Source organism: Agelaius tricolor, unplaced genomic scaffold (assembly GCF_023055355.1).
Source record: "Agelaius tricolor isolate 1412-34295 unplaced genomic scaffold, bAgeTri1.0.p SCAF_10, whole genome shotgun sequence".
Lineage (NCBI taxonomy): Eukaryota > Metazoa > Chordata > Aves > Passeriformes > Icteridae > Agelaius > Agelaius tricolor.
The window spans coordinates 9,674,739-9,686,988 of record NW_027269270.1 but is presented as its reverse complement, the minus strand read 5'-3'; positions in this window follow the sequence as shown (position 1 = coordinate 9,686,988).

Below are 12,250 nucleotides of genomic sequence, written 5' to 3'. Positions count from 1 at the left end.
CACAAAGCTAGCAGACCTTCCAGTGGCCACAGGGGAGGCCTGGAAAGGGATGGGAGCATTGCCATGGCTGGCCCTGATAAGGCTCTATCTAGGAACAGGAGAGGGCTGTGCAGCCGAGAAACGGGTCTGGAGGAGTGCGAGAACAACAGGATAACATCAGGCACTTCTCACACAGCTGAAGGACCGCCACTGGTCATCAGGAGACAAGTGCAGATGGGAGACTTTAAAGTGGTGCCAGAAAAAACAAGCTACAGCCAGGGTCGAGGAACATGGGATCCAACTCCTTGTTGTCAGCAATTGTGGTGTATACATTGCTGAAAACAGATGCAGTGCCAGGAAAATCCAACTCCCAGCATGAAAAGAATAACTTAGGAATGATAATGAGAGAAGCCAAAGCAACTGTGACTGTGAATTAGTGATTACATAAAAGTTTTTATCTTAAAGTTATGTTAGGCCAAATCCTGAAGTAATTTTTTCATCCAAGAGTACTCCCTCGAGACCCTGTGATTTGGCCACAAAATGCTACATTAGAAAAGAAAAAAAAAAAAAAAACCCAATAAAAAATGCTCTCCCCCCAAAAAAAGCACAACAAAACAAATATTTCCTTTTTATGCTGGCTGGAAATTCATAGCAGGCAATAGCTTTGACTGCCATCAAACACTTCTGCAGCAGGTAGCTGAAGTGCCACCATCCAGCATCACCATGAAGGACAGGCCAATCTTCAGGATTTGCTCCCTTATGTGGCTGCTACCCAGGGAAGTGGGAACTGTGGCTGTTTGGTATGAAGACAAATACATGTTATTCAAGCTCCCTGAAACAAGTCAGGTACAATCCACATCACAGTTCCTCCCACTCGGACCTATCAAAGCTACTCCTGAAAAACTGAACATACAGAAGCCTGGGTACTGCCATAAGGAAACATAGCAATCATTGCTGCCCACCATGTGCTGAACAGCAATAAAATGTTTTAAAAATAGCCGATCTGGGAAAAAAATACCAATGTCTCAGTGGCAGGCTCAAAAGAACAGCAAAAGGATTCTCCCTGTCCCATTCCCTGGGCATTACTGAGCTCAGCAGCAGCTCTGAGCTTCACACCTGGAGGACTCAGTGTCGTTTCAAATAGGGCACCTGCAAATTGCAGAGCCCAGTAAGTCCCAAGGAGGTGCAGCCACAATGAAATACCTCTCATCTCCCAGAACCTCTCCCCATTCCAGTTGGAGATCATCACACACATGAAACTTCCCTGCTCATTTTTTGGATTTGGCTTACCAGGAGTAATATGCTGCCAACCTGCAATTGCTAAGGAGGTATCAAAAATAACATGAGAAAGTGAATATTTGGAGCAGGAGACACACCCTTCCCATGACAGATGACCTGCTGTAAAGGCCCTTACAAAAGCAAGGCAATGTGCTTAAATACCTGTTGTAAAATCTGAAGCTTGAATGCTGTGCAGCCAAAAATCCTGGAAATAGTTCTTTCAAATCATGCAAACACTTTGGAGATTCTGAGAGAAGAAATAGCTGGAAATAGTTTTAGATAAAACAACCTTCCATGCCAGCTGGCAAAAGGCAAACAGATGGATTAGATAGATGGATAGATGGGGCTTAAAGCCACTTTTGTCTCAGCAGTGGGCTGGGCTTGTGTATGCAATGTCTGAAGGCAGGATATCTCATTATCTGACCCTTAAATGTTAGCTTTATGAAATCATATCAGATGAAGCTGCAGCCTTCAAAAGCATCTCTCAGCTTGGCAGGACTCTCGCCTTCCTCCCAGCAGGACTGGCTTGGTGCTCATGCACAGCCCTCAGGTGCTCCCCTGCTCAGAGCATCAGTCCAGGCTCTGACAAAGCTCAAGGAGGTTTGTTAGGGTGCAGGCAGTTTCACAAATACTTGGTCAAAACTCTTATGTTCCCATAGTGCAACAGCAGCAGGATGACCCCAGAGGGCGAGAAATGAAGGATCCTGTGAAGGCTGTAGGGAAATCCCCCAAACCGTGTTTGATATGTTTAACAGAAACACACTGAGAGCAGGATGTGATCCACACAAAACAAACCACAGTAAGCATTCTGTATTCTTCGTACCCTGTGCAGCTTGAGTAAAGGTGATGTTTAGTTTTAGCTGTGCTTTTGATGCAGGAATCTAAAGAGGCCAAACTGAGGCACCTCAGAAGGGAATTACACCTTGTTTGATGGGGATGGGCTCAGGCACAGGTGTGCAGGAGCCCTTGCAGTTTGCTTTGAGCCAGACACCCACTCCTCACTCCTCACATGCTTTCCTCATTGGGTGGCTATGATGGGGGTAGGGCTGTCCCCAGCAGTGGCAGCTCAATGCCTGTGATGTTTGTCACAAATTGCAAGGACCACAGTCCCCACAAGCTCCCTCCGGAATCTCATTCCCTGGGACTTCAGTGGGTCACTGCCAGTGAGACATCCCAGTTCTGCTGGATCACCAGCCAAAGCGAGCCAGGGTCTCTGCAGCATCTCAACTGGTGTGAAGAGATTACAGGAATCTGGAAAGACTAAAATAAGTACATGGACCAGGAAGAGTTTAACTTTCTTCCTGAAATGCATTTTTTGCTGTATTTGAACCATGCATCCCTGAAGATTTCAATGTCATCCATGTCAAAATGGAATTGTGCAATGAATATTAAATGTTTATCAAGAAATTCACTGTTGAAAGTGGTCTGCAATGACAGATCAAAAAAGAAAATCCCCTCTGCACCATTTGTATTCTCATTTTTTATGACATATTAATTCATCCAGAAGGACTTTAATACTCACCTTTTTGCTTTTCACATCAGACATTAAACTTTGCCATCTTGTTCAAGAAGACACTGAGTTACCAAAGACATGGCAGGATTACACCATCAACGTTGCAACATCGAAGGCCTGGCATGACTAATCCCCATGTAAATGGAAAAAGACCAAGGATGAGCAGTCTGTGCAGTGGGTAGGTGCAGAGCCAGACAGTCTCCTCCAGCCCACAGGTGCATGGGAAGCATGTCCCATTCACACAGGAACAGCCTTGAGTCTCTGCACCCTTTTCCTTGGGTGCCTTCATGGGGACAGTGGCACACGTGGCCCTGTGGGCACAGCAGGGCTTGCCTTGTGGTTGTCCCCCTCATATCAGGAGAGTGGCTTAGGATAAGGGGGTTGCTCCCAGGATGAATGTTAGATTCTTTGTTTGCTTTCATAAGCATGCTCATGGGAAAAAATCCCCCTTTGCATAAAGCATAAAACCACTTTTAACTCTGGTCTTTGAAAGACAAGCAAAACTGTCTTCCCTGTACAAATGGCACATGAGAGAGCACAGAGATTTTGTGGTCCATCTTAGAGAAGTAGCTGCCAGAAGAAGGCATCATCAAGCTGGCTTCTCCTTCCTGTAGGCATCATCTTGTGATGATTCACAGAGCCCAGCTGAAGGGCATTGATGATGTGTCTGTATGATGCAACAGCAGAGCTGTGTCAGATCCAGCACCAGAGCACTACTTTCCAGAGTAAGGACACTCATTTTTTTGCTTGGCAGGACAGTCTAACCAAAAACTTGTATGAAATTGGCCCAAACTCTTCCCCAGCAGAGAGCAGGGGTGGCTGATAGAGGCTCCCATGAGGGTCACTGTGGGCTCCTGTCTCTCTCCATCTGAATTTAGTATTTAGGGGGAGATGAAGGCAGGACTTGCTGTTTCAAGGGACTTGCCCTCACAGGGCAGCATTTCCAGTGGTTTCTGCCATTGAGCTGACAGCACAGGGACCAGAAACAAGAGATGTGAATTAAAAATAGAGAAGAAAGACCTGAATCTTTTGCAGGCATGAAACTTCACTATGGGTTGGCAAAACAGTTCATTGCAGCAATTTCTGAAGGTCAGAGCATCATGAGGGGATAGCAATCAACAGCTGACAGCCAAAGGGAGCCCAGATGTTTAAGTTGCATATTGAGGAAATTTGATTGAGAAATCAGAGAAAGCACAGATTCTGTTATTCTACATCCAGATTTTTTTTTCTTTTAGGTTAAAAATGCACTTGAAGCTCTTTTTTTGCAGCTTTGACCTGAGCAAACAGCAGTTGTTCAACTGTCAGAGTTGCGAGCTCCAGTGATTTATTCAACTCTCATGCTAGCTGGTATTTCTGACAGCTTGGAGACTGATGTGAATAAATCAGCATTTCAGCTATTATCAACCTAAGTTTCTATACATTCTGCTAAAACAAAGGAAAATAAACTGGTCCTACAAATGTGTATACCAGGAGTCAGCCAAACCCCAGAGGCTGCTACCTGAAAAAACAGTCTTTTTTTTTTTTTTTTTTTTCACTTGATGGTATGGTGTGGGACATAACCAGTCTTGTTTCTTAATGCCTGGAGTTACTTTTAGATGATACCCTAGATTGTACCTCCAGATTGCACAGGCACACTTGGACTGTGTTGTTACATTGTCACAGGCTCTGGTGTCCGCAGTACCTGCATTGTGACTCACGGCAGCACCACGGGGCGTTGGAGGATCATCCACCACCTCTGGCATCCAGTCAGGCCTTGTGCAAACCTTCACCAGGATCAGCAGGAGATGGGCCTGCTCTCACTGCCTGTTGCTGGAAGCCATCAGGAGTCTCCAGGAAATGCCAGTCAGAAAGGGCTGGAGGCAGCAACAAAGGAAAAATAAATCTCAGCCTAGCATATCTGAAGATATTTAGTACAAAGGAATACTTACAAGTCCTGCTTTGTGCTTTAGGCACAGCATTTGATAAAAATGGTCTTCTTAGCCTCCTTTATTGGCAAAATGATGCACATCAGTTGGACTTTGGAAACAAAAGGTGAACAGTCTGATAGAACAGATGCCTGGTTCCTGAACAAGGCTCTGACCCTCACTCCAGAACAAGTGTCTTGAACGTTTGCCTGTAAGACTGAGGCCATTTACCAGTGCCTTTCAAAGCAAACAGAAAGGTCACCGCTGGCCACAGTAAGAGTTTGATCCAGATGAAATGCTGCACCCAACTCAGTTTTCTACTGATTTTTCAAGAGATAATAAGCTTTTACAAACCTTTGCAGAATGAAGACTTTCACTTGTAGCTCCACTGACTTCACCATCCTGCCCCAACATAAACAAAGCCAATTACCTGAGACTTGCAGACTACCCCGGCCAGGACAGCAGAGTCTTCCTGTTTCTACACGAAAGGAAGTATTTCCTGGTTTGCAAGGTGTGGTCAGGCAAAAGTAACAGCTCCTTTTCTTTAATTAATTTTGTTGCTATTTGTATCTGCACTTTCTTTCATAGTTTCAGGTGCACAAGTTATCAGGAATATCTGCTGCAAGGCATAAGCAGTGACAGTTCTCAATTCTGCCTTCCCCTGCCTTCTCTCCCAAAGTATATGTGAGGCACTTTCCCACAGATGCTATTTTGATCACCAAAATATTAAACCTGCAAACTCGGGGCGGGGAAAGCCTTTCAAATCAAGTGAATAAGCCAAGGGGGAAAAAATAGACTCAATCATTTCTCCTACCCATTTCATTAATAGCATTCCACTTCAGAAGGGGCACACACAGAGCCAACCTCTCTGGGTGCCTGTGTACAGCCCAGCCCCTGCAGTGCCCCTCTCCTGCCCTCCCTGGCCCTGCTGTGCCCCTGCCAGGGACCAGAGCTGGCAGTGCCCAGGCAGGGCTGCGTGTGGGGCCGTGCTCCCCATCCGTGCTGTGCTCCAGCCAAGTGTTTGAGCAGGCACATACCCTAGTGAAAGGAGCAGGACTGGTTGTGCTTCGAGATAAGATTGTCTGCCAGGGCTTTGTTGGAGGCAGCCTTGTAGATGCAGGAAGGAAAACAAGCTGTAAAGATGGCAAAAGGAGTAGGAAAAAAATGCCCCAAGGGAAGCAGCACCGGCAGGAGACAAAGTGAAGGGCACAGTAAGGCTGAAACAAACTTGTGCAGCACAAGTTATGTCCTGCATGAAGAACCCCCCTCACTCCACTCACTTGTGCATTCTGCACCTCCCAGGGCAGCCAGTGCTGGGACAGGGTGCCAGGGACCTTGGCAGGAGGTGCTACAGTCCACCCACACCCCATGTTGCCTGCAAACCGTCCTGAGCAAGCAGCTGGGACACTGGCTGTGAGGCCACCTGCAGCAGGGGCTGTTGTGCTCACAATGACAAAACCTATCTAGGAAACAAGTTGTGGGGCAACTCACCTTGTAAGTATTTCAGTGGCAGCAGGAGAAGCATTTGTTGGCACAGTTTGGAGGAGGATGATCAAGTGCTGCTCCCACAGGAGAGGTGACAGGTGAAGTACAACAAGAACAGCAGAGCCAGCCCAGCAGCCCCTGCTGCTCACAAACCAAGCACAGCACTCAGGCTCTCTGTCACATTTGCTTGTTTGGGATGCCTGGTTGTTTTTCCAGATTTAGCCTCCTACTGCATCCATGGATGAGGCCCTGCATTCAGTCTGTCCTGTGAATGTACAAAGAGAGCAAGGACCTTCACAGAGGGTCCATGGAGGCGCACCACTTCCTTATAGATGAAGGTTTTACTGCTTGGGCATCTTGCTTCAAGCAAGGCAAGGATCCAAGGGGAAATCCTAGTTCCAGTTTAGCCCAAGCTAATCCTGTGCAGCCCAGCCATTTGCATCCACCTGTCCCACAGGTATTTTATTCAGCACAGTTTCCTGGCTTGTCATCTTATGGCCCTTTCTCCATTGCTTCAATCCACAACAACAGGACAATGGTGTGAGGGCAAGGAGGCCAGGAGCAGCTGAGTTTTACATGTTGAGGTGGGAAACAGCACTGCACAACATGTGGTTTTGGTTCTCTGCAGGCTGGAGGCTAAAACCAGCACCTGCAGCCCCACAGGAGCCCTGCTGAGAACACAGGGAGGAGCTGTGGGCTTGGGACCAGCTCAGTCCTGTTGGATTTCAACTGACTGGTGATAAACTCTGGGAGCCAGACAAGACCCGAGACAAGACCAAAGATAAGACCCAAGATAATCCACACAGCTTCCTGCTGCACTTTTGGGCTTGATGCATCTCCAAGTTAAACCAGCACCTTGTCCTCACAAGTGGCTGAGCTGTGGTTCCTGGCACACACCGGACCTGGAGCACAGGAGCAACAGGACTGGGCCAGAGGGTCCACAGCAGTGCCAGAGCACCGTGGGCAGTTGCACACCCCAGGGAATGGCAGGGTACTTACAGTGAAAGCCACAGCTGCTGCTTTGTGCCCTGAGGCTCAAGGTCATTTCTTTTTCCAGAACAAGGAAAAGAGACTTGTGCTAAGTGCCTCAGTTTGTTTAATCCACCGTACAGAAACAAAAGCCTGAGAGGTTCAAAGCTCCAGTGTTTATTCTATCAGGCTTATTTCTGGGCTAAATAAACCATCAAAATCTAAGTCTCAGCTGAAAACATCTAAACATGCTAGCTGCAGCTAATGAATAGTTAGTGTTTGGCAAAGAAAAAGCATGAATCCATAATTATTGTGAGTCACCTGGAGAAACCAGAGCAGTAGCCAACAAAAAACCCCCTCTGAATAACTCAATGGGAATGAAGATGCCTAAAAACGTGCACATCATCAACACCACATCCTCAGCCCAGGTGAGGCCAGAGGGGGACAGTTCTGTAGAGTATGTTTCAGCTCCCCACTGGTCCCTGACCAAGGACCCCATGCCAGTCTCACCAGAAGCCCATCCCTGCATACAAGGGCAGTCTGACATCCACATTCCCTCCGTGACTCATAGGATTGGACAAGTCAGGCTTTTGCAGACAACAAAAAAAAGATAAAAATCATATTGCTTGGGGGAGTGCCAAGCTATTATTTCACCCAATTAGAGTCTTGAACTGCTGAAAGTTAAAAGGATTTCCTCTGCAAAGAGAACATTCCCCAGCCAGAAAGTCTCCAGAAAGGTACAGGCGCAATAACTCCTGGCATTTGGTCTTAGGAAACAAGTGTCTAGACAAAGCTGCCTTCTTTTGATTTGTTTTTGATGACATTTTTAAAGGATGCTACAGTACAGATCCTAAGACTTAAATTTCTATTTTTACACTGTGGATACCTGTGACAGCTTCACACATCCAGAACACGCTGGAAATTATTTCCACATCTTTGGTTGTTTTATTTAACCACTACAGTCTAGAAGTACTCTACCCCCTGGGGTTCTAATGGATGGGTATCACTATTTGCATGGATGGGCTGTCAGGCAGGAACAAGAGCTGCCTGCACTGAAACTGCCTCCTGGGGAGACCATGAGTGGGTTTAGCCCCATGTCAGTCCTGCTTGAGAAGCCTCAGTTGATCTGAGGAGCACAAGGGACAGCACAGGGGTCTCACAGGAAAGTGCCCAACACTGGTGCAAAGGTTCAAACACCGCCCCCCTTTCATGCACCGCAGGTGGCACACCTGGGGCTGGGCACAGGAGCTCTCTCTTGGCATTCCTCACGCACCCTGGCATCTCCTTTTCCATACCTCCTTGCTTTGAACCGAGCAAAGCCATGGAGAATTGTACTAAGGGGAAGGTTTTTACCTTGTCCTGCTGTTCCAGGTGGGCACTGCCAGGCTGGCCATGAGGAGGAAGCCTCTTCCCTTGCCACAGCACTGCCCATGGTTGCTTCAGCATGTTGCAATACACCGATTGAGCAACTGGCAATTATATTGCATTTATCTCTATCTGCAGTGTTATGGTGTTACATTCACAGCTGTCTAAACAGGAGCCTGCCTCCCATCCACGGTACCTTCCATTTTGTGTGACCTTGCTGATCCTGCAGCAGAGAGCAGCACCAAAGACTGAGCTCATGTTTTGGGGCTGTCCCCCCACCCAACCAGTGCCTCAACAGTTTTTAAAAAGTCATTTTAAAATGTGCTTCTACATTGCTACAAAAGCAACCTTATTACCACCCTGCAAAAGGAAATGTTTTGTGTTTTGGCACAGCCAGCTTTAGATCCTTTACAAGAAGGGGGAGCTCAGTGTGGCTGCCCTGGGACTGGCTGGAGCTTTATCAAGAGAGATTTCATCATGGACTTAGACAACCTCGCTCGCAGCCATTGTGCTGTCAGACAGGTTTCCTTCCTCTTCTTCCCAACACTTCTACATCACATCCTATTTAGAGCTCTTACAGTGCTTCATAAATAATGCGATAATGAGAGCCCTGTACACTTGTGGGATTTGGGAGGCATTATCTCAGTTTTTAAGAGTGGAATATGAAGATCAGAGATTAAAGGTGGCAAGTCCAATGGGCTGTGATCCAGACAAGAGTTCTAATTCATTCCCCTTACATTTGGAGCCCTTTCCTGGCTTACAAAGTCAGCCCAGCTTTTCCACTTCTTCCTCCTAGCATTTCTGTCCTGCCCCATCCTTTCTGTTCAGGGTACCTCCCAAATTTTACACAAGAACATCACTGTCTGCCACTCACTGTATTTTGCTTGAGGTCTGTAGAGACAAAATTGCTGTTTCCATTGGACAGTAACTAGGATGAGAAATTAAGTATCAGAAAATCTGTAGATTAATACTGCTGAAAACTTGGGAGTTATTGAACATAGTGATGCTCACCCCTATAAGAGGAATAACCTTTTGCTTAAGAAATGCAACAAAGTGCAAAGGACATGAAAAGAAAATGAAAGCTCAGAGCTAGGGCTCACCCTTGGAGGACAAGCGCTCACTGCAGAAGCTCCTGGATTTCCTGCAGGGGCTAATTAAGCATAAGGAAATGCAGGCATGGATGGAGCATTTGACAGCACTCCATGTTATCCAGAAGAGGCAGCCTCCATTTCAGGGCATCAGCAGCTCTGTGGGGGCAAGGCTGATTGATGCTGAGGGCTGCACGTCACACCCTGTGGCTGGAAAGGCACAGAGGCTGAACCTGACAACTCAGACAAGATTTCTATTCCAAATTTTAAGCTGCTCCAAAAGACAACATGCTGCTGTGCTTCTCCCTGAGAAACAGGAAGCTACTGCTGAGCTGTCTATAGTTTATTATAAAATTATTATTTTTTCCAGTGAAAGTGAAGCCTTGCTGAAGGACCACACAGGCACCAGGATGCAGCACAGACAGCAGGAAGCCAACTTGTGGGATTTTCCATGTGAAGAAATAGCTTGAGAGAGATGGAAGAACTGAAGGTTTTACCTGAAAAACCCCAGTGGTTCTGTCCCTCCCACAGTAGGCAGGCTTTGTGACCCCTGAGCAGTTACTGCTGACTCCACACCAGGCACCTCTCACTGCAGGGACACACAAAATCCCAGAACAGCTCTGGAGAAGTTCTCCACTGCAGAGCAGAAGGGCTCTGGAGTGGTACACAGTGCCTGCCCATCTCATTCTGACACAGGGAAAAACGGGGTGCCTCTGCTTGGCTTCTGATGCCCAACAAGAGCTGCTGCACATAGGCATGGACACAGGGCAGGCATGCAGGGGATGTGTGTCTGTGGGTGCTAGGAACAATTTCAGGATGGCTAGAGCAAGCAGGATGCCTGCAGGAGACCGAAAGGAAGTGCACATTCAGGGCCTCTAGGTACTGGGGTGAGGGGCTGCTGCAGGGCAGGGCAGGGCTGCAGCAGTGCCCCCCAACGTTCCCATGAAAACAATTCCTCATGCACAAGGAATGCTCCCAGGCAAACTCCCAGGCAATAAACAAACAAATAAACAAAATCCCCAAACATCTGTTTTCCAAGACTACAGTTTTAGCCTTAAGAAAACACTCATTTCCTGACAAGGGCTTTCATGGTGCTAAGTAGCAACTCAAAGAGCTGGATGATGTCTCTGGTGAGAGGGTGCCCAGCAGAATCAGATGGTGAGCAGCCCCTGCACTCGCTGCTGCCCATCCTGCAGAGCAGGGATGAGAGCACAACACACAGCTATTCTGTTCCAAAAAAGAAAAAAACAAGCAGAAAACTCCACTAAAAAAAAAACCCAGACCAAACAAAACACCCAACCAAACAAAAAAAGCCTCCACCAAAATCCAAACTACTAATTTTGCCAGGTGCTTTGCAGCTGACAGCCGGCATGACTTTCCTTCTGGGTCAGTGTGAATGACAAGGAGAAACAGGTAGGAAATGTCCGGGACCCCAGCCCAGAAGCTGCCAGGCACAGAACTGGTCCCCTCAGAGGGAACACGAGATGTTGTCACCAGCACACTCAGAAAGGCTGCACTATCACTAGATGAGCACCTGGCAGCTCCCAGAAGGCTGGGCTGGTGGTTGTGTCCTTGGCAGTGAAGTGGAGGCTGTGTGGAACCCTTTCCCCTGGTAGGGGCTGTAAGTGCTCAGTCCAGGGGACTGTCAGCTAGGAATTAAAACTTACCGTGGGCTGTGAAGGAAGGATACCTTTCCTTCCAGCTCTCAGACAACATGAGAATAATTTTCAAAAGTCATTTTATATCCCTTTCAAACTGCCAACCATCCCTTTGAAACACCCTCATTTACCCTCTTCTAGGCTTAGCTCTAATTCATCAACCATTTTCCACTGCTACTTTTGGCTTAGAGTAACCCCTATTGGCAAAATGCTCTAAGGATTACATTATCATTTTACATCCTTCTGTTCTACAGGTCTTGCTGTCTTGCTTTAAATGCCATCATCAGTCTGGCTAACTCTTCTTTCTGCATTCAAAATACTCAAAGCCTCTATCCTTACTCTAACTTTAGTTCTGGGATTTTGATTTTACTTTATCAGTAACAAAAGATCCATTTTTGGATGAATCACCTCCCTTACAAAAACTAGTGACCCATAGTTCAGGCTCTACATAAATGTCTTTGATGCACAGTTGCTCCTTACAGGAGAGGCTACACAAGCCTCAAATCTACTGTAAAGAGATAAAAGGTTTGGGTCCCAACTAAAGGCCTGTCACACTTCTTAGGTAAGAACCACCACTTCTCTGTGCAAAGAGGCTGCAGTATTTCCCAGCTATAACGACAGGCTTTATTATTATTTTAAGGTGCAAGACTGCCCATAAATGCCCAAAGCATCGTTTGTGGAAAAGCATGTGTGAGAAAACCAATCTTATCAGCCTAAACTGATAAGCAACCTGAAATGCAGTGACCTGGCCTACAGTGACTGCAGTCTATCACCACTGTTTCACTGATGATATTTAGCACTTGAGCTGAATACACTTACCAATGTTTCAGCAGTAGCCCTTGTGGGTAGGCAGCTCATTGTTCTGAAGCTGAGGAGTTTAACAGCTCAAACCAGAACCCAGAGTACTTATTCCTTTACCTGCTTAAAAGAGGTGATGGGCAGATGTGTGTGGTCTATCCAGCACTGAAAAACTTCAAATTTGCTTCCTCTTCTCCACCCAGCATTTCTGGG